The 24,937-nt window shown below is 43.5% G+C and overlaps 1 protein-coding gene across 1 annotated transcript in view; it reads right to left on the bottom strand.

Moving 5' to 3' along the window:
* Nucleotides 1–24,937, bottom strand: part of LOC119976528 — a 291,544-nt gene that overhangs the window by 257,656 nt on the left and 8,951 nt on the right. The window lies entirely within an intron of this gene.

The following is a 24,937-nucleotide window of genomic DNA, read 5'->3' as shown; positions in this document are numbered from 1 at the left end:
CAGCCGGAATATAGAATTGCGTCGCCAGCAAACAGTGGGCAAAGAAACACAGCTGCGGGAACAGAGAATCCATACCGTGAGCTATTGCAATTAATTTACCATATTGAAAGAAACATTTATTTCTTTAAAAAATATACAACCGGTACTGACCGCAATATGTGTTTCACATTTGGAGGAGAATTCGGCAGGAGGAGTGGAGCGGTGCAGTGGCGTCGAGGTTAATCTGGGGGAATTCTCGAGTCGTTGTGATTCACTTTTCCCAGCGTCAAGCACCGAGGCGGCGGGTTTTCCCATGTTGAGGGGAGGCATCAATAGGAAATCCAAATGACAAGCGCCGGTCTCGACCTCGCCCGTTGGCTCCACTCTGCAATTAAAACAGAGATTCCGTTGTCAAAGCCAAAACACCAATCACTTTAAGCGGATTGCAGAATCCCAGCGGAGAGCGAATTTCAAGAACACCGGCCACGAATTTGCCAACGGTGGCAATGGAAAGAAAGACAAAAAAAAAGACAGAAAAGCTCATGCCAATTTCTGCTCAAATGCAGAATATGAAATTTATGATGTCGCAATAAGTACAATATTACTTAATGTGGTCTAAGTTTAGTTATGCTAAGAAACATTGCTGTCAACTTCTTGGAACTTCAAAACATTCGCTTGTTGGTAGCAATTAGGAACCAAGATCCTAACGAAGATTCAAGACAGAGTATTAGACGTATAACGTTACAATTTTAGCAGAGAGGTATTACAGAATAATTACATGACAATGCAGTCACGTTGAGAGAAAGTAAGGTCACATGATATCGGTTTTTTATTTGGTGGCGGCATCCAAATTTCGAAACGAGTCCAAGTAATGTACTGAACTAAATATGTTCTTCCTGTTATGAAACTCGTATGTTCGACCGAGTTAACTCGATCTGAGGTACACACCTAAATTATAGGGTTTTATTTCCGAAAAAAATGACCACATTTCCTCATTAGGGTACCAATCTGACAGAAACGTTGGAAGACTGTATACATGCAGGGTGGATTGACAGAAAATCCATTGTCAGTGCGAAATACATTCTCCGGCAGTTTGGATTTTGCATCGGTGTGAGATGGCTTCAATGGCAGAGGGTGGAACAGATAATCCCATCTCCAGCGAACAGCGGGGCGCCGGAAAACAAGAACCTTGGGAGGTGGGGGGTGTAGAAATCGGCAAATCGAGCACATTTCTGTGGTTACCCAGCCCCCTGGTGCTTATTTCTTGGTGGCGAGTCCCGCCATTTGGCAATGGAATACCTCGCTGATGTCATTCCAAGCCGCGAGGAAACTCACGGGCACTGCTTGGGGGAAACGTGAGTCGAAAAGGTCAGAGTATTCGGCTACAGTTTGCAGGAGGCCAAGTGTCTCAGCCGTAATATTTCACATTTCGTGTTTCTCCTGGTAACAACATCGTCATCTGATGCACCAATATGCTTTCATCCCAAATAAAGGTATGGATGTTTCCGAAAGTTTGCACAGTACGCGCCTGATTGTGAAACTCATTCACAACTCGTTTGATACCAAAGCGAGCAATTTGAACAGAAGTGATACAGGTGCAAGGGTATTGTGTTAATCGAATCCCAGTGGCAAAAAAGGAATAGCAGCGGGTGCAGAATTACATCTCAGAGTGACTGGTACTTCACACTGCAGTGATCAAGACATGATCAAAATAAAAGCATTTAATCGGTAACCCATTTTGGCACAAGAAGCAATTTTTGAACGTAATTTTGTTTTTAAATTTAGAGTACCCAATTATTTTTTCCAATTAAGCGTGGCCAATCCACCTATCCTACACATCTTCGGGTTGTGGGGGTGAAACCCACGCAGACACGGGTAGAATTTACAAACTCCTCACGGACAGTGACCCATGGCCGGGATTCGAACCCGGGTCCTCAGCGCCCTAGGCAGCAATGCAAACCACTGTGCCACCGTGCTGCCTTGAACGTAAATTAAGGATACTTTTCCTGCCTATAATTTTTCATCCTATTTTTGTATTTAGAGTGGAAGGCAACGAAAACAATACAAAATCATCGTTTGAAATCTGAAGTCTGAACGGAAATACGATTTGAAAACGGTATTAATCACGAGTGAAATTGTGTTGGAAAATGAAATGTGCTGTGGGACTGATGTTCTGCATCTGGGATCTTAACCGACATGGTTGTAGAGATGGGGAATGCATTGTTTCTATTCATCCAAACGTCCCTAAATTCTGGATATGTTGCAGCATTTTGCAATATTGTAAAGTGGATTCATCCAATGTTGGTTGACACAACATCGGTAACTGCAGTTAACTGAAGGTGTCACATCTGGCATTTGGAAAATGGTGGAATTAATTATATGAAGAAATCGCAACAGTCAATTCGAAATTTGTAATGCAATCAGTGAGAGCACATGTTTTGTGAATCACGTTTGACATTTCTTAAATTATGTAATGATGTATAACACTGTACAATGGGGGCCAATAATAGCGCGTATTGAAATATGCAGAAGATCTGAGCCCATGGCATTGGAGTTGATTCGTTTTTATGGGTACATGATAAGCTCCGTAATACGCCACAACGTTTTGGTGGGGGGGGGCCTTTAAAAAGACGAATCAGCACTATAACATCTTCTCCAGGAAAATCTGACCTCGAGCGCATTGGAGTAAGTCAAATAAGATGAGAGAGTAATGCAAGAATCAACGAATAGAGGGAAAATGTTTTTTGATTCTTTGTAAGGCGGCTTTAGTGCTGCAAATTTGCGAGGTTTACCATTTGTAAGACATTCACTTCGATGCTTTGGATAGATATCTGGCGGGTAGCTAAATTCAGATGGCTGGCACGGTTTTACAATATGTAAGTGGGGCGAAGGACACGTGACGTAAGATGCAATGAAACAAAGATAAATGAAACGTCTATTTAGAGAGGAGCAATATGGATAGTGATAGTTGAACAATTGCGGGTATGGAGTTCGCACGGAAACGAGCAACGCAACAAAGGCAAGAGTTTCCAAAAATAACGGTATTTTTGACTTAAACACTCCACAGTTGAATGCACTCGAGATTCATTTGTAAACGGATTGATATCCACAATACAGATAATGACATCTATTGGAGTCTGTTGATTATTTCATAAAAGTATCGGCTAATGTTAAGGTCTAAGTTTTCAAAGCCATTTGATATTCCGGAGGGGTGAGGAATGTGGTTCTGAGATTAGTGACCACAATTTAAATTTCGGAAATTAGAGAAATGCGTGTCCAGATTTCCTCAAGCGAATTTTGAGAGAAGAAACCATTCAGGACCCTGAAGAATCTGTGGAAGGCTGTTATGGAGACATTTCAGTGAAGCATGGTGGTGCAGTGGGTTAGCCCTGCTGCCTCACAGCGCCGAGGTCTCGGTTTCGATCGCGACTATATGTCCGTGGAGTTTGCACATTGTCCCCATGTTTGCGTGGGATTCGCCCCCACAATCGAAAGATGTGTAGGGTAGGTGAGTTGGCCACGCTAAATTGCTCCTGAATTTTAAAAACTGAATTGGGTACTGTAAATATTTTAATGAAATTGGAGACATTTCAGAGATCTCATCAAAGAACCATAAACTGACAAAGTCTGTCAAAATCGATGATGCGTTGCTGAATGAGGCGTTTATGTTCATCAACAAGTTGAAAGGAAAAGCTGGCATTAATCATAAGATGCGTGATAGTTTAGAGGCGTGGGCAGATTTTAGAAACCTGCAGAAATATCTAAGAAAAGGGCAGCACGGTAGCATTGTGGATAGCACAATGGTTTCACAGCTCCAGAACACGTAGTAACAGATTCGAAACAACTTTAATTTCCTTTGTTTCCAGACGTATAAATACCACTCTTATGGACTGAGCTTATCTCTTCACGCATCTTCTCTGCTTTACAAAACTAAAATCTCTATGCTTCACCTGATGCCCATGTCTCTGTATGTACATTGTGTATTTCTCGCATAGAACATAGAACAGTACAGCACAGAACAGGCCCTTCGGCCCTCAATGTTGTGCCGAGCCATGATCACCCTACTCAAACTCACGTATCCACCCTATACCCGTAACCCAACAACCCCCCCCCCCCTTAACCTTACTTTTATTAGGACACTACGGGCAATTTAGCATGGCCAATCCACCTAACCCGCACATCTTTGGATTGTGGGAGGAAACCGGAGCACCCGGAGGAAACCCACGCACACACGGGGAGGACGTGCAGACTCCACACAGACAGTGACCCAGCCGGGAATCGAACCTGGGACCCTGGAGCTGTGAAGCATTTATGCTAACCACCATGCTACCCTGCTGCCCCTTATGTCTTATGGTTTTCATGTGTGGGAAAATCTGCCTGGAATTTCCATTCTTCCCTCTACCTTGGTATACGTAACAGGCATCTAAATCTAATTGGATCAGGACAAACCTCGTTTGTTCGATCAGAAAAATCAGATGCCACGTTATAAGGACTGATAGATCTGCGTGTATAGAGCAATATGCATCTGACGTCGAATAAACGGGCGGGATGAATGAATTATTTTTGCATGGACTAGTTATAACTTAAGGGTCTCGGCAGAGAGATGGTTGCTGATGCCACGAGCAGTGACAACCTATGCCAATGGGCTTTGACGAAGGAACCGAACTTATGGATTCTAAATTAGTTACGATACAAACATAACAAAGTAAACAGGATTAATATTAAAGACAAACAATTTGCAAAAAATTTCAGACCGTTTAAATGATTGACAAACATTCAGATAGAGTGCAATGTGCGAAACGTTGACAGGTATAATAGAAATCGGAATCATTTTCAGACTGTGATGGCTGCTCTGCAGCATGAGCAGCAAATCAGTTCGAACATAAGTATACCACTTGCTTAGTGCGGACGTTTAATGGTGGTGTTCAGTTCAAGGAAGATAAAGTGCACATATTGATGAAGCATTACTGCGGGGTAGAGGTCCCCAATTAGATGACAAACAGTGCATTGTTTTTATTGTTTCTCTCCTTACGCATCGAATTCCGCAATTGTATTATAAACTATTCGGAAACTATTTACTTGACTTTTCTTGTTCGGCGACCACTGTCCAGCGGTACGACTGTCAACTTCAGAAGCCCCGTGTTTCTGTTCATAGGTTCTGTGGGTTCTTGCTCGTCTGACGAGCCCGACCATCAGGCCGCATCGTCGACCATATTCTTGTCAAATGTTTCGGCAGTGCTCTTTCGATCTTTTTACTCTAGAATGTTGTCATTCCTTCAGTTTAACTTTGAATTTCTGATCTCAGTTAGATGAACCTGCAGAATGTGATGTTCCAGTCAGCCTGGGGGCGGCACAAACTATTTTTGCGTCACCTTCCACAGCATTTTCCTCAATGTAATAATAATCTTTGTTGTCACAAACAGGCTTACATGAACGCTGCAAATATGTTCCCGTGAAAAGACCCTAGTTGCCACATTCCGGCGCCTATTCGGGCACACAGAGGGTGAATTCATAATGCCAGAATTACTTAACAGCACGTCTTTGGGAACTTGTGGGAGGAAGCTGGAGCATCCGGAATAAACCCACGCAGACACGGGGCGCGCTATTTCCAAGCCGGGAATCGAACCTAGGACTGTGGCGCTGTGAAGTAACAGTACTAACCACTGTCCTTCCGTAGTGCCCATGTAGGCTGAGCTGAGTGCATCCTTGTGGGCTGCACATTCGTGAAGAAAGCTCCGAAAATGCTCTTTAGCTGTAATTGTAAGGGGGGGGGGGGTGGAGAGATTGAAACGAACTACATCGCCTACATGGTCAGGAGCTTTCCAAATCTCACAGTCATCTCTCACATCACAGTTGAGAGTGCTTGTGTGCGGTGATCTTTTTTTCTCTAGGTCGGCTCCTGCAACGGGATCTCTTTTAGCGTGGGTATGCTGTTGCACATGAGCAAACAGACGGCCTTTTACCTAGGTCCAACACCAGCAGCAAAGGAACCTCGACGACTCACGGTCTCAGAACTGTACGCTTTGTCCTCCATCGCAGCCATTGTGACCCTGCGAGTATCTTCCACTTGATTGCAGTTGATGACTGGTTTTGCATTGCGTTTTTTCTGCTTCCTCCACTCTATTTTTAACCGTCATTATTGACCTTGCCAGGATCTTAAGACACCCGACGACCTTGCACTCGGGATCAACGGAACATTCAAAGCTCTCCATCACTTGAAGAAGAAATCCAATCACTCGACTGGCGGCTATTAGAGGGTACACATTCCACAGGGTGGAACTAAGCACATTGGAGTTTCGAAGAATAATATCCCATCCTCTTGAAACGGATAAGGTCATGAGGTGACATCACTGCACGAATAATTTTCTAAAACGTTTTTAATTTAGGGGCAATCTGGATGTTTTGGTTACGATTTCTAACATACGGATCTCTTGTTTATTCTGCATATCATTGGGGAAATATTTGTGTTCCAGCTGGTCTATGTACTATGGAAGTCTCCTCTACGGAGCGTCTGGGCCAATAAAGATATTTCCAGTAAACATTATCTTGAGTGCCACTGTCAGCACACCTCTTAGTCATTATGACGAATATTTGCATTTCTTTCGTAACTTTATCCATGCAAAGTTTGTCAGTCTCCACGTAAGCTGGCGCTTCATTAAGGCCCACTGCTCCATTGTCACTCTGCTCTCAACAACCGTATAAATCGGACAGCATTTCTAGATCCTACTCGGTTTGACCAAGTGTTTTACTGACGCGAAACATTTGCGATGTTATATCTCCGCAGATGCTGTCAGACCAACTGAGATTATCCAGCATTGTATGTGCCTGAAACATATCCAAAGGCGAGTTTACATGGAATATCGCCAGAGATCATTGATCAATAAATATATTCAAAGGCGACTGCGGTGGATTTTTGAACTTCGAGTGCGTCAATGGTAATAGGAAGCAGAGGAGAGGTGGATTTGAAGTCACACTGATTTCAGCCGATTACATTCAAAATCACGCAAGTCCGAAGATGCTGTAGCCTACCGCTGCTGGATTTTGTCAAACTTTACTGTCCGTCCCTCTGCAAATGTCAAGAACTGTGAATTTGGCCAATATGTGAAGAACACATACTAATAAATCGGAGCATTATTGAAATAGAGGGTTTCCGGAATGTTGAACGATGGAAGAATATTTTAATTGTTGTAACTAGAAATGTAAGATCATATATATTTACTGGCACGGGAAGAACCACTTGCAAGTCGAGTCTTCACAGATTTGAAAAGGAGCAACACAACCTCATCATGCATTCCATGATTGGTCAATAAAAGTGAACGAACAGACACGTAACAAAACATGATTCTGCAGGTACAATACGTAATTAGGCAATGAACACTTTGGGTCTTCATGGCAAATATTCAGATATAATCGAAGGGAAATCGTTCATAGAATCATAGAATGCACAGTGCCGAAGGATGCAATTCGGCCCACCGACTCTGCACCGGTCCTTGGAAAGAGCAACCAACTTAAAACTACGCCACGCTATCCCATAACCCCGTTACACAACCCAATCTTTATTGGACACTAAGCACATTTTAGCATGGCTAGTCCATCTAACCTGCACATGTTTGGATTATGGGTGGAAACAGGGGCATCCTGAGGAAACCAACGCAAGCACGGGAGAATATGCAGACTCTGCGTCGACAGTGAACCAAGTCGGGGAGCCAAACTGTGACCCTGCAGCTGTGAATCAACTGTGCTAACAACTGTGCTAACATGCAGCCTGACCGTTTGTTCGGAGATTATTCACACTGCACCTGAATTATTCTGTAAATAGTTGTGTTATTTGCGGAAGGAATTGCGGACAGATTTCTTCGCGTGTCGTTCAGAGTAGTTTGCAATAGAAAAGGTATGAAAAACTAAGCATGTCTGGAAGCAATTTTGGAGAGGGAAACAAATGTAACATTTCTGGACTATACGATTGTTCTTCAGAGCTGAAGACGATGAAATTAGATGTTTTTTATTCATTTAAATTTAGAGTGCCCAATTCATTTTTGCAATTAATGGGAAATTTAGCCTGTTCAATCCACCTACCTTGCACATTTTTGGGCCGTGGGGGCGAAACCCACACAAACAAGGGGAGAATGTGGAAACTCCACACGGACAGTGACCCAGAGCCGGTGTCGATCCTGGGACCTTCGCGCCCTGAGGTTGTAGTGCTACTCACTGCGCCACTGTACTGACCGAAATGTAATGGATTATGTACAACATATGATGGGGTCGAGACGAATAAGCAGCGTCTGTTCGTAGGTACAAAAGCATGTTTGGGTTTTCTAACTTAGGTCAGTATGGAGAAGCAAGGTCAAAGACTAAAGTTGTTGAACTCCGTGATCATTCCGAGGGCTGTAACGTGCCCAATGAGAAGTATACGTGCTGCGTCGTCAGTTTCCATGTGGCTTCATTAGGGCATTGCAGGAGGTCAATAATGAAATGTTGGGCTGGAGCACAAGATTCTGAGATGAAGTGAGATGGAACAAGAAGGTTTGAGTCATGCTTCCAGTTTGATAGAAGATTTCTTTTTATAATGCAGTCACCCTGTCTACGTGTATACTCCTGATTTATAGAACACAGTATTTAGGGCCGCAAAGAAAACCGACTAAACACAAGTTTCAAGTGGAAAGTTGCTTCACTTGAAGAGAATGTTTGGTGCCTTGAAAAGTATTATGCGAGTGAGTAATAGAGCAGGAGTTGCACCATCGATGATTGCAAGGGGAAGTGCCGTGGGAAGGTAATGAGGAATTAACGTGTTGAACGAGGAGACTGGGTGGCAATATTGATCGCTGGATTGAATGGCTTAACCTATGAGGAACGTTGAGCACTTTAATCCGATAACTTGCGGAGTTTGGAAGAGCGGTGGTGTCATGATGTGGGATACTCGGGATCTTGAGAGGGTAGGGACGAACATGAATGAATGTACAAATTAGGAACCAGAGTAGGCCGCTCGGCTCCTCGAGCCTGCGCCTGTATCCAAGAATATCATAGCTCCGCAGCCTATTATTTCAACCCCAAATTCCTGCCTAGACAGATCAACATTTGTACCTTGTCATTCACGAATGCATACAGAATTGTCTTCAAATATATTCAAATACTGTACTTCCACTGCCCTGTGATGAATAGCGTTGAGAACACTTAAACCCCACTGAGAAAAAATAAAATCTCGCAATCCAGTCTTAAAGGAGCGATCCATAATTATTAAATTAATGTCCCCTGAGTCTAGTTCTCTGAGGAAACAGCATGACCATATCTGTTCTGTTCGGTACTAATTGTCCAGCAAGGAATCTACCGAACTTGTGACTTGTCCAAACCAGCATATTTATTAAATCACACGTGGTAATAAAATTGTCGTATGCAGAGCAAGCTATCATTTATTTTTTTGTACTCCCCTGGAACTCCCCCGATGCACGACTGTTCTCATGTAAGTCATATAACCATTTCCTGACCCCCAAATGTTCCCGCATTTATACATGGTTGTCTTGTAAAATGACTACTCTCTCGACGTCGCATGCTGGATCATAATCTCCACCTGCTGATTGGAGATCGCATCACCAGCTATCCGCAATACTGCTCACATGATATCACCACATCCACATTCCTCAGAAAAGATTAATGATTGTTTACAGGCAGCACTGTGGCGCAGTGGTTTCGCCCTGCTGCCTCACGGCACTGACGGCCCAGGTTCGATCACGGCCTTGGGTCACTGTCCGTGTCGAGTTTGAGCGTTATCCCCGTTTTTTCGTGGGTTTTGCCCCCACGTCCCAAACATGTGCATGGTAGGTGGATTGGCCACGCTAAATTGCCCCTTAACTAGAAAAAAAATGAATTGGTTACTCTAAATTAAAAAAAGATGGTGTACAACCATTATTACTTTTTAACTGTATTAATTTGTGATATGCTTGAACAATGAGAAAATGATTAACTGGGGTATCCATAATCATGATATACCTGGTCAGTGGCCGTCCGTTTTACACATCTGATTTTGTGCCTCTCTTACGCGATCAGTTGGGCTGTTGCCAACCTTTTCATAGACATTTTTACGTACAGCCTCTTGCTTTGTCTCCCCTTTAGTCTTTGCCTTGACTGCATGCATCCATGATGGTCACGTGTGCGTCATCACCTTCTTTCCTTTTCATTCCTTGCCACAACGCTGTTTGCTGCTACGCAGTATATTTGCTGTCCTTTTTATCTCTGGCTTGTTAGTCAGCTTGCCAGTCATGACATCAACTTCTTATTTACTTTTGTCAGTGGGTTGAGCAAGCTCTCCCAGTCTTGTTTTCCTCCTGCTTTTTTGGCAATAGATTTGCGACGTCTTTGTATTTTTGTCGAGGCTTGGCATCCTCAGGTCCGGTTCTGGCCTGCACTCTGTGTTCGAAGGTCTGCTGATTTACGGTTGGATATTGAGGTGTCCTTGCATCAGCACTGTGTTCATTGTTCACGCCCGCGTCTGCAGCCTGAACTGAATGTTGGAGCGCCTCACTATCTGATGCCTGGGTGAAGGTTAGATCTATGGCAATAGTTGTCCCGTCTTCGGTCAGGTTCTCCTCTTCACCGGAATTAACGATGCTGACACTGTTCATGTCCATTCAGGCATTAGGTCAACATGGTCCAGTTCGTTAATATATGAGTGATCCGTTGAGCTGCACAGCGAGATTGTCATCAGCGCCTCCGCTGTTTCACTCACAGAGTTGTCAGTCTGTTCAACATCAGATTTGCTATCATCGTGTTCATCATCAATGCCTGCTCACTCATCCTCAGTGTCCTGGCATATCTTCGCTGTTTCACTCTCGGAGTTGGCAATCTGTTCAACATCAGAGTTGCTATCATTGTATCCATCACCAATGTCTTCCCAGTCATCCTCTGTGGCATCGTTGATCAGGCAGTCGACTACATGAATCGTTTCACAGGCCAGACACGAGTCACAAAATACCTCTGGAACAATCTACCATAAGATTAGTACGGTGATTTATGTGTTTAGCTTGTTTCGTGCCTGGTCCCCTGACGACACAATAACTCTGATCTCCGTTTACATTTTGGAGCATGCATTCCGAGCTCCCGCCCTTCTCATTGTTGAGCGCAGTCTGGGCGTCCCCCGTGATCACCTCGTCATTCCTTCCAAACCACCGAAGTAGTGCTTCTTGGGCCTTGTCGTTGAGCCCGTCCTTGCTGCTGCGAACAAAATCTACGAGCAGTTTATGCTAGTCTTCATCTGTCTCACTTTTCACGCCATTACTTTCCCAATCCTCTGCAAAGTCGTCAAATGTATGCTTGTGATACTCCTCATCTGATTCAGCATCGTCTGCAATGATTTCCCCTCTAAATACAACATTGCACACGAAATTATGTGTTCGTACTGGGAGCCGCCAAGTTCACAGTTAACATTGAGTTTGGTTGCTCAATATTCCATGCTGAGGAACTTTAGGAGGACTAAATCAATGAAACAAACGATTAATTTAGTACAGTTTTTGTAACTGTTTTGCGAGTGCCTTGACCAGTTCATCGGTTATGTTTTAATTATTTTCAAAGTGAAATGTTGCCCCTCCAGTCGGTCTGACAATTTCTCCACCCCAGGATTTCTAGTTCACCAGAGAATGATTCAAGTGGCCGAGTATCTATCTGATATACTTTTGCAATCATATGGCTTGTGAAATATTTATTGAGCTCTAACTTAAACACCAAAGTGAAGCTCCATGGCTTCTCTTGTTTTGACCATTTAACATTGACATCCGGTTGATGCTTTAATACGGGATCGTCATGCTCCTGTATCTTGACAGTGAATACATGCACGTTCTTGAACACTGTAAACCAGAATTGAAGAATGCACGCTGGCTGTTCCTTCTGTTTGTCTGACTTGTCGTCCACCTGGACTTCCTCTGAATCTTCAACGACCTTGCACGATCTGAAATTTTGTAAGGACACGTACTACTCAACTGTCCGCCTGTTGTTTGGGGACATACAGTCGCTCAATTATGTTCTGGGATTCACATGAATCCGCACCTTTGATGGACTCGATGTCCATGTCTAAAATATAAAACAGCATCATGTACCTCATGTCATCCATGGAGAGCTCAAGTGCACATGTGCCGAAGGTGTCCATCGTTTTTGGTTCATAATACGCTTGGGGTCTCTGACCTTCAGCGACATTCAGCTGCACATTCAGCTTGTTAAAAGCAGACCGACTGAGGAGGTTGGCTCTCGTTTTAATGTCAAAGTCGCATCTTAATAATGAGTCACTCAGGAACACGATCGAATTCTATTTGGTTTTAATGGTTTATGGAGAGTTCTTACAACTTCGTTCTTTTTGAAATTGTGCCTCCATCTTCATTGTTAATGATCTTCTAGTCCTTGGTTGCAAAGTGATCGATGAAGAACTGTTAATCGGTATTCATCTTATCAACCGCATTTACTGACCTGACATGGGCCATTGTAGGAACAGTATTTTCAAAAGCCGGACAATGCTGTGGGCTTTGTTGAGCACCACACCTTTGGCACAAAGTGGCGTCTCTTGTAGGCCGCTCAAAATAACCGTCTACAATGACACCATATTTCTTCATAACATGTGTCACCGCGGTAATTGTGCTGGCGTCGTCCTCTGAGTTGGTGACTAGCACAGTGTGCTGATTTGCTCGGCAGCTAACAAACTCGCCTGGAAAATCTTTATTGTTTGTTCCGGAACCAAATCTTCGGGCAGCGAACTCACACATAGCTTATAAGGTGATATACCAAAAACAATTTTGGCGGGTCAGAGAATAAATCAGGCTACTGAAGTTGGTTCACTGGGCCTTCAGTTTCAAGTCAGTTACAAAACCGTCAAACAACTCGCCAGAGTTCCAGGTACGTCGTCAAATGTCTCATTCTTTTGGGGAGCAATGCTGATCAAAGTACCCGTGATATCACCGTATCTCATGCTATGCTTACAATCATCAGTTTCATTGCACTCCACTATGCACGATTGCCCTTATGTACATCTCTTGGGCATTTCCCACATACCAGATGTGCCACATTTATATCTTAGTGCCTTGAAAAATGACCACTAATTAGAGACCGTATGGTGGATCTGTACCACCAACTGTTGGTTGGAGGTCGCACCACCAGTTACCCACAATTTTGCTGACAGGCATATCGCCAATAATCCACCCTGTCAACTCTTTCAGGATCTTAATGCTTTCAATCAAGTCTCATCCGACGCATCTAAACTTCAGTTGACATGACTCTTTTCCTGCCGTCAGATTCTCATTTCCTGATACTGCAAGTAATGATCCCAATCTAAGCTCCAGTCCTATATCTTCCCTAAAGCTCCATCTGCTTGAAAGGCAGCGGGCACGGGGACCCGGTGGAGCTGTGCCATATCTCTTCCATCGCCTCAGACTCACTGAGATCCCTTTGTTCCAGGATTATGCCGAGTTCAAACTAATCATTTACACATCCCAAATGATACATTTTGATTTCGCTTTTTGTTTGCTTCCTGAGAATTGTGTCCTAATTAACTCCCACAATGTTAATCATTATTACTGATTTTCTAAAGAACTTTCAAATGCTTACGCCGTTTTAAATCTCACTTTAACTGCCGTGTATTCGCTCCTCCGAATTGATGTGCAACTTCGTTTTGCAGAATACAACAATTCAAAAACCAGGATTACCAGAGGAAGTTCACAAATTCTTATTAAACAGACTCATTCATTCCCTGGAGATCTCCATTCAAACCAAGGAATCCAAAGCATTATACATTCTTTCATCTCAACCAACCGATCAATAAAAGTTTGAAGTTGCAAAGAAACCACAATATAATTTTAACAATCCTGAGAGCTCCACTATCCGATACAGGTCCAAAATTCTAGTTCCCCCTACTGACCATTCATATTCCAATTCTTTGTTTCACCCATATTCCCAAGAACAAATTTTGAATTTAGCTAACTCCAATTGTACGGAATTGAATTGTCTCCAGAACATTCCATCAGTAATCTTAACTGAATTGGCTCTGTGACATTCCCTCAATTCGCTAATCAACCTTTAACTGAACTATCACTATGATATTCCCCTCAGTTCTGTAATCAACCTTTAATTGAACTATCACTATGATATTCCCCTCCGTCCTCATTAACCCTCAGTCGTACCTACATCGACTGAAATTAATTCTTCTAATCCGCCAGACTGACCTTTGATTTCATCGAGACGATTTTACCTGATCAAATGCGAGTAATTAGACTGTAATCAGACTACGAGAGAGGAAAATCGACATGGTCATTTTCCAGCTACTCATATCGTGGGCCCTTTACTCTTTCTCTGTCCGAGATCAGTCCAATTCTGAATTCGCAAATGAGAGGTGATGGTCTGGAGAAATCCCGGGTTTCGGCACCAAATCACAAACCTGATTATTTTGCTCTCAGTCTGGTCTCAATTAAACTTGGGACGGATTTGCAGGTATCAATTACTGTTTATTTTAACCAGCTAGCTGGAGTGACTCACTCTATTGGGAGAGCAGGACACAAGCACAGTCTCCTGAATCTTCAACAGCGATAGTGAACAAAGGGACAAAATATTTCTCTACAGATACATTGAAGTTGCATCAAGTTTCACATACATACGACCAAATAAGGCAACAGCAATGAATGCAAAATTCCCACAGGCTATCCCTATACACTTCTTGACCTGGCCATGTATCCTGATTGGCTCATTTCAATTCCTCAGCCCTGGGCTCACTTCACATGCTTCAGCCCTTGGGGCCCCTTTAACTCAGCATTCTCTTCCTCGCAATTATCCATCACCCCATCCAAGCCATGCTTTGCTCAGTTCCTTTGCTCATTCACTGATAAAGTCACCGGGTATCCTCTACATTATCGTAACTAATTATCCCATTTTGTATCACATTCGTTTGTTCAATTCCTCAGTACCACCGCAGATCACTGGACGCTGACCCTTCCACTGCAATTTATCCTCCAGCCCGGAGCAGATATCCCGCGGACTGCACTTGGAAGGCAACACAGCCGCCAGGATTCTTGTTCCTTGCTGCAGATGACAGTGTCAATTCAAATGTTGCTTGGTTATTTAACAGATGTAGTTTGTAGAATTTTAAAATGAAAGGGACCTTGAATTTCTCATTGATGTACCGATGACATTCTTCTGTCGGCGGGCTGTTAGTCTGAAATTGGTTCCCTGCCGATTAGTGGTGGCAGGATCATTGAATATATTTCGTACTGCGCAATACAGATTTTACATTGACAAGTCAGTTAAGGGTTCTGAAGGAGAAAATGGGGAAGCGGAATGTAACCACATTCAAATATTCCATGATGTTACTGAATTGAGGGGCAAATGCTTTTGTTTCATTTTGCAATTCATGTTCCAAATTCCTATGATATCATAATCGTACTACAGGGGATTTGTCCTTTTACTGGAACTAAATTATTTGCCGTCAGACACCAGCAAATTCTGATTATTCTAATCTCCGTGTTAAGGCTTTACATATTTACATTATTTAACTGGAACTGACAATTCTGGTGAGCTACAGTTAATATAAGAAACGCATGTTGCTGCGTCAGCATGTATATTTAAATGACCGTTGCTTTCTGGAGATATTGGTCGTTATGCAAGTGGCTAAAAACTATCACACGGCGAATAATGTACATGCCCTGCTCTTCCCGCCTGTTATTACCACATAGTGGAAAGGTTTCTAGTTTGAGAGTCAAACAACTGCCGTGAACATAATTGCTAATGAATTCCTGAAACACAGAGCTTCTGGTGAATAGATAAATACGGCGCCCTGCTCCACTACAGTAACGCTGGTTTAAATAATATAAGGATGTGGAATAGTATCAATATCCTTGAGCCCTTAGGGAAGCAGTGAAAAACCTGGGATCAGTGTACATTATAAGACATTGCAGGAGTATCTCGCAGGAATTCCAATCGCACCAATGTCGCACAGCATCGGAGGGCAGACTGCGCCCTGAACAATATATCTGTCACACATTAAGGTACTATCAAGCTCTGTGACAACAGAGAATTATAAACAGATTCAGTGATTCCGACAAACATAGGTATACGTAAAGAGGCACAAGTGAAGTAAGGAAAACAAAACAGTATGAGGCTTCCACTTTTGCTGGACGACATTCAACTTCGACAGATTTGCGAAATGCAAAGTAGAGCTCTTGTTTTCCTTTTGTGCCATACCTGCCTTTTTTGCCATTCCGTGGATTTGAAGTTATATGCAAGCCAGACAGTTCATGTTTGCTTGACTGAATTTAATGCGACTTTAAAGTTACTCGTAACACAGAAACTCACGGAACGGAGGCGTGAATGATTCCGACCAGGCAGTGTAAGAGAAACAGACAGTCAGTGAAAACATCGCTGGGGGTACTACTGTCAAATTGGTTTTCCATTTTGGATGCGAATAAGGGCTATGGTCCCTCAAACGCGGACAGTCAGAGCCAAACTTCTGGCACCATCAGCGGCTTGACTGGAGAGAGGAGGGGGACGTTGGAGGAAGCAGGAACGTTAGTTATAGCTGATTCATTACGTAATGAAACAGATAGGAGTCTGGTGTGTTGCTTTCTTGCCTTCCTGGGACCATGGTGTGTGCACGATTTCTGTTTCATTAAATCACAGAATCACTACAGTGCAGAAGGAGGCCATGCGGCCCATGGAGTCCGCAACGGCCCTTGGACACACGACGCTATTAATTCCACGCCTCCACCCTAACCCCGCAACCCACTAACATATTAACAGTTTTGGACACTAAAGTGAAGTTTAGCATGGTCAATGCACCTAACCTGCACATATTTGGACTGTGGAAGAAATTGGAGTACCGGGAGGAAACTGCGGCAGACACGGAAAGAAAGTGTATACTCCACCAAATCACATAAACAAATGTGCAGAAAAGGTCCATCGGCCCATCGAGTCTGCACCTGCGCATGAAAGGCACCTATATCAATCCAAATCCCATTTGCAAACACTTGACCCAGAGCCCCGAATGTTAAGCCTTGCCAGTAACGAACTTAGGTACTTTTTAACCGACGTGAGGCAACCAGCTGCTGCTACCCAGCACCAGATCCAAATCATTTGTATACTTCCCAGTGCGTTCAATAATGATAATAACCTTCCTTATCGCTAGTACGCTTACATTAGGCTTACATTGACACTAAAATGAATTTACAGTGAGAAGCCTCTGGTCGCCACATTCCGGCGCCACTTCGGTACAAAGAGGGAGAATTCACTATGCCCAAATTACCGATCAGCACATCTTTCGGGAGGTGTGGGAGGAAAACAGGAGCATCAGGAGGAAAACCACGCAGACACAGAGATAATTTGCAGACTCTGTACAGACAGTGGCCCAAGACAGTAATCCAACCTGGGACCTTGGCTCTGTGAAGCCATAGTGCTAACCACTATGCTAAAGGTCTGTCCAGCCTCCATGCCCATCACCACCCTTTGGCGAAAGACTTTGTTCCTCAAAGCGCCCTGTACCTCCCACCCCTCACATTGAACTTTTGTCCCCTAGGAACCGATCCTTCACCTATGTGGAACAACTGTTCCCTATCCACCCCATCTGTACCCCTTATAATCTTGCTCACATCGATCTGGTCGACCCTCAGCCTTCTGTGCTCCTGCTAAACCAACTCGAGCTCATTGAACTCTCTTTATAACTCAATTGTTCAAACCCAGACAACATTTTGGTGAAATGCCTCTCCACCCGCTCCAGTGCATCCACATCCTTCCTTTAATGTGGAGTACTGAACTGCACACAGTCCTTCAGATTTGGCCTCATCAATAGTCTATAGAACAGCAAAATGCCTGCCTTGCGTTTGTAAACTATGCCATGATGGATAAAGGTGCATTTTGTACCCCCTCTCGCCCCGGCTATTAACTCGCCCTTCTGCTTTCAGGAATCTATTTACAGACACGCCAAGATCTGTTTGTTCCTCAGGACTTCTTAGTTTGGTGCCATTCATTGAATATTTTCTTGTCAAATTGCTCCATCCAAAATAAGAACTCTTACAATACCAGGTTAACGTCCAACAGGTATATTTCGATTACTAGCGCAGCTCCTTCCTCACCTAAGGATGGAGCTGCGCTCTAAAAGCTAGTTATTCGAAAGAAACCAGTTGGACTTTAACCTGGTGTTGTAAGAGTTCATACTGTGCCCGCCTCAATTCAACACCGACATCCCCACGTCATGGCGTCCTTCCAAAATGGAACACCTCACACTTTTCAGGATTAAATTCCATCTGCCACATTTCTGCTCATTTGACCATTTCGACTGTATCTTTCTGCAAATCAAGATTCTCAGCCTCACTGTTAACTCGACGGCGTTTCTTTGTATCATCCGTAAACGTACTGAAAGTACGTCCCACAGAGACATCCAACTAATTTGCATAAATTACCAATATTAGGGGACGCAACACAGATCGCTGTAGTGCACCATTGGACACTGGCTTTCAGTCATGAAAGCAGCCGTCCGTTAAAACCTTCCGTTTCCTCTAGCTAACCCCTCTTTGAATCCATCTAATGAGGTTCCCCTATTCCCATATGCAAATGCTGTCTTTCTGTGTTTACCATATAAGACCTTGTCAATTGTTTTGCTGAAATCCATGTAAACTGCATCATCTGCACTACCCTCATCTGGGCACTTATGCACGTGTTCCAAACGTTAAATCAAATATGTTAGGCATGACCGCCCCCTGACGAAATCATGCTCATTTTTGCTCATGAAAAATAGCCTTTCCCAATGGAGGTAGATTCTGTCCTTCAGATCTGTTTCCATTACTTTTCCCACCACTGGCACGAGACTCACTGGTCTGTAGATCCCTAGCTTATCCCCACCCCCTTTCGTAAATAGTGGGACCATATTTGTCCTGCTCCAGTCTTCTGGTGCATCTCCCGTGGCCAGCGAATAATTTAAAAATTGGATCGGGACCATACGATATCTCCCTCGTCTCCCACTGTACTCTGGGCACAATATTTCCGGACCTGGAGATTTCACCTCTTTTACCCCTGCCAACAGCTCCAATACCTTCTCCATCCCTGTGACAACTTGTTCAATAACCTCACAGTCTCTCTCCAACATGTTAGATACCTGCCTCCTCATTCTCTTTGGTGAAGGCAAATGTAAAATATCAATTTAACGTGGCATGAAACACGAAATTAGGGATGCATGTAATAAGGAAATGTCGATGATCATGGGTGACTGTAAGCTTCACATATATTGAGAAAATCAAATTCGCCATAATGCCGGAGAGGAGGAATTCCTGAAGTTTATCCGAGATGGTTTTCTTGAACAATATTTGGGGGAAACAACTAGAGACCGGACCATCTTAGAGTGGGTACGGTGTAATGTAAAGGGAACCATTGCCAATATGGCTGTACGAGACTTCTTGGGGACGAGCGACCATAACATGAGAGCATTTTTCTCAAGTTGGAGAGTGAAGTAGTTCTTGCGGAGTCGAGTGTGCTGAATCGTAATAAAATAAATTGTGAAGATATGAGGCGAGAATTGGCCATAATAGATTGGGGACAGTTACACAAAGGGGCGATAGTCGACAGACAACAGCAAACATTCAAGGAACGCATGGGTAACCGAGAGCAACTGATCATTCCTGTCTGGTAGAAAGTCAAAGGGGTTCAGAGGGCCAATCCATGACTTACATAATAAATTGGAAACAGAATCCGATCCAAGGATGAAGTAGACAGATTGGCCAAACAAAGTAATAGGTCTATGAATTGGTAGCAGTTTAGAATTCCTCAAAGAAGGACGAAGGGATTGATTAAGAAGGGGAACGTACGAAAGGAAGCTTAGGGAACATGAAGACCGACACAAAGAGTTTCTGTAGATATGTGAGAAGAAAAAGATTCGATACGAGAAATGTAAGCCCCCTACAGACAGAAACAGGGGAATGCAGAATAACGGACAAAGAAATGACGGAGCAATTGAATACATACTCTGGTTCTGTCTTCAAAATATAGGACACAAATCAGATATCAGAAATGCTGGAGTACGAAAGGTTTAGTGAGAGGGAAGAACTGAGAGAGATCATCATTGGTAGAGAAATGGTGCAGGGCAAATTGATGGGAATAAAGGCGGTAACTCTCCAGTGCCTGAGAATCTGCATCCTTGAGCGCTTCAGCATCAAATTTGCTGATGGCATCACCGTTGTGGGTCAGATTTCAACCACTGATGAGACAGAGTGCAGGACTAATATAGACAATCTGGTGAACTGTTGAGACGACAATAATCTCTCCCTCAATGTCAACAAAACAAAGGAGATTGTCATCGACTTCAGGAAGCGTAGTGGAGAACATGCCACTGTCTCCATCAATGGGAACGAAGGGGAAAGTTTCGAGAGCTTCACATTTTAGGTGCCCAGATCACCAACAGCCTGTCCTGGTCCCCCATGGCGACACTATAGTTAAGAAAGCACACGAACTTCTCTACTTTCTCAGAAGGCTAAGCAAACGTGATATGTCAGCCACGACCCTCAACCACTTCCACAGATGCACCAGAGAAAGCATTCTTTCTCGTATCACAGCTTGGTATGGACCCTGTTCTGCTCAAGACCGCAGGAAACTACAAAATGTCGTGAATGTAGCCCAGTCCATCACGCAAACCAGCCTCCCATCCATTGACTTTATCTGTAATTTCCGCTGCCTCGAAAAGGCAGACAGCACGATTAAGGGCCCCACGCACCCCGGCATACTCTCTTCCACCTTCTTCCGTTCGGAAAATGATACTAAATTTTGAAATCACGTCCAAACCGACTCAAGAACAGCTTCCTCCCTATTGCCATCATACGTTTGAATATAGCTACCTCGAAATGAGTTGATATTTTATCGACACCTTGCTGTAACTGTAATATTATATTCTGCAGTCTCTCCTTCCTTACCTATGTACGGTGTGCATTGTTTGGACAGCATTCAAGAAACATTACTTTTCACTTTATACTAATACATGTGACAATAATAAATAAAATTAAAATAAAATCAAGGGGGTGGCTATGGAAATAGTCCACGCATTGGTGTTCATTCTGGAACTGCCCCTGCACATTGGAGGTAGCTGACATCACTCCGGTATTCAAAAAGGGAGGCAGAGAGAAGGCAGGGACTTATAGAGCAGTAAGCTTAACATTGATAGTGGGGGACATTCTTGAATGCATTATCAAGGCTTTGTAGCGGAATAAGGTAAGCAATCCTACAACACCAGTTTAAAGTCCAACATGTTTATTTCAAATCACTAGCATTCGGAGCACTTATCCTTCCTCAGGTGAATGAAAAGGTATGTTCAGGTACCATATATATAGACAAAGTCAAAGCTGCAAGGCAATGCTTTGAATGCGAGCATTGTCAGGTAATTAAGTCTTTAGAGATCCAGAGCGGAATCCATTTACGGCACAACATTTAGAAAGCAATGGCAGGTTCAGTCAGAGTCGGCATGGATTTATGAAGGGAAGATCATGCTTGACAAATGTGTTGGAATTCTTTGAAGGTGTAACAAATACAGTTGACAATGGAGAACCAGTCGATGTGGTATATTTCGACTTTCAGAATGCGTTTGACAAGGTCGCACATAAGAGATCATTGTGCAAAATTAGAGCGCATAAGATTGGGGGACATTTATTGAGGTGGATAGAAAACTGGTTTGCAGAGAGGAAACAAAGAGTAGGGATTCATGGGTCATTTTCAAACTGGCAGGCAGTAACCAGAGCGGTACCACAGGGATCGGTGCTGGGACACCATCTATTCACAATATAATGAATTGGATGAGGCAACAAAATGTAACATTTCAAAGTTCGCAGCTTATGCCAACTTAGGTGGGAGGGTGAATTGTGAAGAGGATACAAAGATCCTACAACGTGATCTGGACAGGTTTGGCGAGTGGGCAAATCAATGGCATACGCAGTATAATTTGGATAAGTGCGAGTGTATTCACTTTTGAAGCAAAATCAGGATGGCAAATTACTACCTGAATTGTTGTAAATTGGAAGAGAGGAGTGCGCAGCTGCAGCGTGCCCTTATGCACGAGTCGCTGAAGGTAACCATGCAGGTGCAGCAGGCGGTAATCAAGGCTAATGATATGTTGGCCTTCATTGCGAGAGGCTTGCAATATTGAAGCAAGGATGTGTTGCTGCAATTATACAGGGCTTTGGTGAGGCCACACCTGGCGCATTGTGTGCAGTTTTGCTCTCCTTCTCTGAGGAAGCATGTTCATGCTCTCGAGGGAGTGCAGCGAATGTTTACCAGACTGTTCCGAGGGATGGCGGGACTGTCATAAGAAGAGAGATTGACTGGGTCCGAATTGTTCTCGCTGGAGTTCAGAAGAATTTGGGACGATCTCATCGAAACTTATAAAATGTTCACGGGACCCTGCAGGGTAGATGCAGGAATGATGTTACCCATGATGGTAGTGTCCATAACCAGGAGGTAACAGTCTCAAGATTTAGGTTGAGCCATTTCAGACAGATAAGGAGACATTTCTTCACACAGACTGGGGATCCGGTGGAACTCATTACCATGGGAAGTAGTTGATGCTGAAACATTGAATATACTCAAGAAGCTGCCAGATGTAGCACTTGATGAAAATTGTATCAACAGGCAATGGGGAGAAAGCAGGATTAGGCTATTGAGTTAGATGATCAGCCATCATTGTGATGAATGGCGGAGCAGGCTCGACGGGGCAAATGACCTCCTCCTGCTCCTATCTTCTATTGGTCTATGTTTCTAAGTATTTATTTAACACCCTACCAATGTCATCTGGCTCTACCCACAGATTCCCCTATTATCCAGAAAGGAACCTTTTTTTTTTACCTAAAAATCCTCTATCCCATTGATACACTAATAGAATATCTTGAAATTTTGACAACTTTTAAAATCTAGACATTTCCCATATCCCCTCTTTACTCTCCTAACTGTTTTTTAAAGCTCCATACAGAACTTGCTGTACTCTACTAATGTATCTGTTGATTTGCTGCTCCTGTACTTATTATTAGCCTGTTGCTTTCTTCTCATTGTATCCTGAATATCTCTGGTCATCCATGGTCCTCTGGCTTGTTACTCCTTCCTATTAGCCTAAGTTGACCACTTTACGCCTTCTCCCTCCTCATTTCCTGTTTGAACACCCTCCATTGCTCTTGTGTAGATCTCCCCACCAGTAACATTTTCCCATCTACCATCAGCATATCCTGCCTGATTTGACTAAAGTCTGCTGTCTCCCAAACTAAGAAACGTTTCTGCAATTTGTCTCTCTCCTTGTCCATAACAAACTTAAATGGCACCATGTTGTGTTCGCTATCACTAAAATGCCCCCCCCACCATAAAATCAACCACCTTTCCGGCGTCATTGCCCACAGTTTTGTCCAGAACTGCACCATCCATTGTTAGCCCATCCGCATGTTGAGCAAATAGGTTCTCTTGTATAATTTGACAAACTCTACTCCATCTAAGCCCTGAGCACAATGACTGTCTCATGAAATGTTAGTAAAGTTGAAATCACACACGAAAATTATCATATTATTGTTTTTACACACTTCTGCAAAGCATGCCCATATTTAGTCTTACATTTTCATCAGAGAACTGGGGATCTATAAGAAACACCGAGCAAGGTGGCTTTTCCTTCTCTTATTTCTTAGCTATATCCACAAAGCATCATTTAATGGCACCCCCAAGATAGTATCTCTCCCGACTGAAGTAATTGATTCCTTAGCCAATAGTGCAATGGCTCTCCGTCTACTCCTCATACACTGTCCCTACTGAGGAATCTGTATCAGGCGATGTTAAACTGCCAATCCTGACCCTCCCTCAACCACGTATCTGTGACGGCTACAATACCGTAATCCCACGTGTCAACCCTCACCCTAAACTCATCTGTTTTACCTATAATACTTCGGGCATTAAAGTAGACTCCATTCAGCCTTCTTTTACTCTCCTGAATCTCGCTACCACTGTATTCCTTCTCATTTGATTCATTTTTAATGTGATATGCTGTGTCCCTATTCTGCTAACACTCTGTGTACCCACCCATGCCGAATTAGTTTAATGTCCTCCACAGAGGACAGAATTGATCCCTAGAGCTGTGAGGCAGCAGTGCCAGCCATTGTGCGAGCGTGCTGCGTTGATCAACGGAGCTGGAGATATGGCCGGATCAGAATTTGAAGGTAACAGTCAGCCATAATCACAATAAATATCGAAGCAGACTCGAAGCTCCGAATGGCATCTTCTTGCTTCTATTATATATGTATCTTTCTATGACACTGAATGACTGCAGAGTAGCTTAAAATTTGAGGATGATAAGTCAGTTCTGATGGTACACGATAAACGAAAGATTGTTTATCCCATAAATTTAAAGTAGCAAATAATGTTTCTTCCCTATTAAGGGTAAATTTATCTTGGTCTATCCACCTACCCTGTACACCTTTGGGCTGTGGGGGTGAAGCTCACGCAGACACGGAGGAAATGTGCAAAATTTACACGGACAGTGACCCGGAGCCGGGATCGAACCCGTGTCCTCGTCTCCGTGAGGCAGCATCACTATCCACTGAGACATCTTGACTTTATGCCCATAGTATACTTAGACTGAAGGACGATGTATTGCATAATAATTCAGGGAGGTGAGCAGCAGATTAAAAATAAATATATGAAATGTTGTCAGCTCAAGATCCCGCTCCATTCCACTTGTTAGCTAGTACCGAATTAGGCTAATGGTGCAGATAAACGCATGGTTCAAGAACTGGTGCAATAGGGAGTATGGTACATTCCTGGTCACTGGGAAAGTTTCTGGTGAAGGTGGGGTATGTCGGAGCTGGAAGGTCCGCATATGAACGGGCATGGGGCTTTTGTTGCTCTTGTGTGGTGTGGAAATAAATGCTCTGAGGCGGGGAGAGGTTGTCTGATTATGGGATAGGTGTGGGTGTGAACGTGGGCGCCAGACGGTTTGTCCAAACGC

This window comes from Scyliorhinus canicula, chromosome 13, assembly GCF_902713615.1.
Source record: "Scyliorhinus canicula chromosome 13, sScyCan1.1, whole genome shotgun sequence".
NCBI lineage: Eukaryota > Metazoa > Chordata > Chondrichthyes > Carcharhiniformes > Scyliorhinidae > Scyliorhinus > Scyliorhinus canicula.
Note: the sequence above shows the minus strand (reverse complement) of the source record. Positions and strands in the feature narration are given on the sequence as shown.